This window comes from Sinocyclocheilus rhinocerous, unplaced genomic scaffold, assembly GCF_001515625.1.
Source record: "Sinocyclocheilus rhinocerous isolate Xijiao unplaced genomic scaffold, SAMN03320098_v1.1 scaffold7136, whole genome shotgun sequence".
NCBI lineage: Eukaryota > Metazoa > Chordata > Actinopteri > Cypriniformes > Cyprinidae > Sinocyclocheilus > Sinocyclocheilus rhinocerous.
Window position 1 is genome coordinate 8,549 of NW_015648670.1, and position 4,576 is coordinate 13,124.

Genomic DNA, 4,576 nt, shown 5'->3' on the forward strand with positions numbered 1-4,576 from the left:
TTTATTTGTGAAGCTCTTGTTCTTGTAAAGTTCATCCTGCGGCTCATTTTCTGTTCATCTGATGGCAGTATAAGTCACTGTATTATTATGATCCTGAAAGAACAGCACAGATTTTCTCCATCAATGCCATTATTACTATTAGCGCATGAGCATCATTTATCAGTCAAACTACGTTTCAGCAGCATTTAGATGAGAGAAGATGCTGTGATTTTATCTGAATTAGATGAAGAACACGGGAACAAGCTGCTATCTACTCACATTGAATGATTTTACTGGCTTTTTACTGGAAGAAGAGACTTCAGAATAAGTCACATCATCTGTCTGCTCCTAAACATTAATGCAAACGTGCAGCGAATCAAGTTTAATACACAAATCAGACAAATGTACAATAATGCAACAGCTTTCAGTAACTGAACTGAACTGAATGATTTAGTTGACTCACATGGTCTCTTGCAGCAGCAGGAATGGACATGTTGATTGTTTCATACGTCCCTTTATCTTCATTCTCACCTTTGACCTTCAGACAACAAACAAACACTTTATTGAGCTTTAAAGACAGAATTTAAATCTCAATCACTGGCATTACTGAACTCACCGCAGATTCACCAGTCCCTCTTTTATTATCTGAAAAACATGTGCCTCGTGAAATATGAATATTAATGATAAAACACACATGCAAAACACTGAATGTTAACAATGCTAACAATGTTCATATTTCACAAGGGGGCAAGATTTTGTTGAAGCATTAAAACGAGTGATAGAAACGATTGTTGTTTGACTTCTCTTTGACAGCAGGATTAAACTTGTGTTTGTGAACGTCATAGTTGCATAATATTGTTTCTATAATAACACACAATCTGAAGAGGATGTGTTTGTTTGCTGAACATTACAGTGAGATCTGAGCCGTTTTTAATTTTTAGAAAGGAGGAAACGTGAAAACTCACCAGCTCTTTTTCTGCAGATCAGCCAGAGAACAGCGGCAAGGAAAGCAGCGAATGCAGCAGCAGAAACAGAAATCACTGTCACTAAAGAAGAGACAGTCGTAATCAGGGACCCGACGGGCCCATTGATCACAATTATAGTCAAAGCATCATCAGTAACATCATCTTAGGCTTAAAAGCAGCAGCAGCATCATGTACCTGTATGAGCAGAATCCTGAGGATCCTGAGAGTTTGTGACTGCTGTCGTTGAATCAGCTCGAGCTGTAAAAGATGAATGCTAGTTCAGATTAATCAGACTGTAGAATATGTCAATCATATTTGAATTAGTTAACACACAAGATAACTCTAATGCTAATATAATGATAGATAATGCTAGAGACTCTTCCTGACTCATGAGAAGAAACCAGTCTCTGAGAGCCACAGCATAGCACTGATGTGAGGAAGACAGTGATGATGTACCTTTAGTTTCATTTTATTATAAACCAAGTATGAAAAATGTCCTGAGTCTTCATGTTATTAGATTTTTAACAAAAAAAACATTTTGTACCAAGAGGGTGTTTTGCTCCACAGTTGGGGTAAAGTGCTCCAGTCTTACAAAGCACTTTGCTTTATACATTTACAACAAAATCAGAGTACAGGCAGTTTTATCTTAAAATTAAAAATAATATAATCATTAATTATGAATTACACAATTTTAATAGCCTTTTTTAATAGCCTTTTTTTCTTACTGCTGTGAATTAGATCATTTACTGTGAAATCTGTTTTCTCTCAGATACTGTACATCACCAGTGTAAGCTTCATGATGACAACTTCTACTTCACTCTTGACAACGCTGCACATAGTTGCAATAAAAATATTATCTTGACTTTATCTAGTGGTTATTTTGGGAAAAACAGAAGGGGGTGTTTTCTCCCACTACCCTATTCACATAATGCACTTAATGTCAAATGAGTGAAACACAGACAATTATGCGCTACAAGGATCCTATATAGCATATTTCTCATGTGTGACAGTAATATAGCAAGCAATTGTTTTTTGTTTGTTTCCTTTATTTTGCAAATGAGGACATTTTGTTGTTATTTTGAAGAAAAATAATTGATCCTGGCTCCAAAAAGTGTGAAAACCCCTGCCCTATAATGTCACTGTCATATTTTAACTTTGATCACCACATTACATAAAAAAGTTCAATTTAAAAAATAAATAAATAAATGAAACAGAACTTCTTGGACTGTTACTGTTAGTGATTTGAGTTTCTCTTCCGTCAGACTGAAAGAAGCTTTAGTGTCTTGGTTTGTTCTGCGTCAATGACACTAACAGTCCTCAGTGTTACTGACATTATGAGGGTCTAAAACTGATTGATGAGATTGTTTTCTCACCTGAACTCTTGACAGTAGATGTGACTGAGGTCTTGACTTGATTTCTGTGAGTAACATTGCATCTCCACTCTCTGTTGTGATCTTCATTCAGGAGTGTTGTATTCAGAGTGCTAATACAGTGATCTGATGAGAATAATATCTGATATCTGGAGTCTGAGTTTATCAGTTTATCACCAGCCTGATTCATCCCTCAGAATTAATCAAATCATCACAAGAGACTTCAGCAAATGAATATAACTGACAGGAGAGAGTCACAGAGCGGCCTGCACTGATCTCAGTCTGTGAGGATGATGAAGATGAAGAGACTGAAACACAAAATAACACAAATCACACACTCTTCAATCATCATGAGAGATTAAATGAAGAATTTGTTTTTTAAATTGACCACATAATCGTAAAATTACCATGAAGAACATGCAGAGAAACACGAGCATCAGTTCCTTGTTTTTGTCCATTCACATATTGTCGGCAGATATAAAGTCCATAATCTTCTTTTGTGACGTTCTTGATGTTCAGAGAGCAGTCAGACCCCAGACTCAGTCTCTCATGTCTCTCTGTGTTTTTATTCTTTATCCCTAAATTAATCAGTTCAACTGTCTCTGATTGATTGAATCTGTTATAGTTCCATGTAGTTGATGTGCAGTCAGGAAGAGCATTATTACAGGACAGACGGACATTTTGACCAGAACTGATGAACACATGAGCGTCATCCACTCCACTGATACCTGAAACACAAGAACATCTGAGTGATCATCATATTATATATTAATAAATGATAACCTCTAACACAGCAGCATGAAGATTCAGATCATACAGTCTTTTAACCTCACTTAATGTAGACAACACGCTCTCCAGAATGTTTGTAAATGTGAGTCTGAGATCAGAACATGACTGTCAGGAAGAATAAAGCATGTTCAAACTCTATAAAGAGCGTGTAGAAATGTGTTTACCTGTGAGAAGTGACGAGAGAAAGATCAGTCCCAGCAGACACAGATCACACTCATCAGACATGTTCTCTTTCTGTCAGCCTTTCTTTCTTTAACATCATCTGCTCCTCTTCTGCTCATCAGCTCCCTGTGTTCAGACAGACAACCACATAAAGAGCAGCATGAGTGTCCAGATTCACAGCCATCATCAGTCTGATCTGGGTTCAGAGATGATCACAGTAACAACAGTGAGATCACAGCTCTGAAAACACTACAGAAACATGTCACACTAAGTGTACCGCCCACACTAACCATGCTCAATTACACAGACGAGCAAAGGTCAAGACAAGCCTGTTATCCCCATTTGTATATTTATTATTATTATTATTATTATTATTTTTAAATAGCTAACAAACACATTTTTGATGACGAATCTCATGAGTTTTTCTGCACTGGAAGCTCCTGGCGTCAAGTCAAATTCCTTACTCGATGACAAAGCTCTTTCTGATTTCTGACTTCTGAAGAGTTTACAGTTGTCTATGGATATGCCTATGTTAATGTATTTAGTCTTAGCCGAATAGATCTGCGATGCTGCTGCTGCACAAATAGTGTGTGTATTTAGATGCAGCAGAATGTTTTCTATACTCTACGTACATTGGCTTGTATTGTTCATCTTCTTGTCTCCTGCCCTGTTGAGGGGGATTTCTCATATGCATCATCATTACGTCCATAAGTGACTTCAGACATCAAGTTTCCATAGTAACTGAACACTGGAACTCAGTTCATGGCTTAGTATAGGCTTCTTTCAGAGTCTAAGTTGAGACTTTTGTGCAACACTAAATATAATCATAATACAACACACATAGTTAGTTTGACCACACAGGTTATTAAAGAAACCAGAAACAAAGAAGAAGAACTGGCATCTGAGGGTAAATTTACACGACAACGATGCACTGAAAATGGAAATGAAAAGATTTTGCACACAGACAGCAATGTTCTTCACACAGATCCATGACTGAAAATGAATAAAAACGCTGTATTATGCATGCCAGGCCAGTAGTGGATGATGTTTGTAATATGCATGCATATGATATCACCATTTTTTTTTTTAAGAATCAATAACAGTATTGGCCAACCAAAAAAAAACTGCATGAACGAGTTTCTTTAATAACCTCGGCGCTCAAACTAACTGAGTTCACACAGCCAACAATAACATGTTTCCAAACCTCAACAGTGAGATCACCGCTCTGAAAATATTATAAAGTGACGTGACGTGCAGCCAACACACGCACACACACACACACACACACACACACTCTCTCTCTCTCTCACA

The 4,576-nt window shown here is 37.1% G+C and overlaps 1 pseudogene; it reads right to left on the bottom strand.

The window, feature by feature from the left end:
• Window positions 1-258: 258 nt before the first annotated feature.
• On the bottom strand, window positions 259-3,328 carry LOC107710191 (uncharacterized; annotated as a pseudogene).
• Between the last annotated feature and the right edge of the window lie 1,248 nt (window positions 3,329-4,576).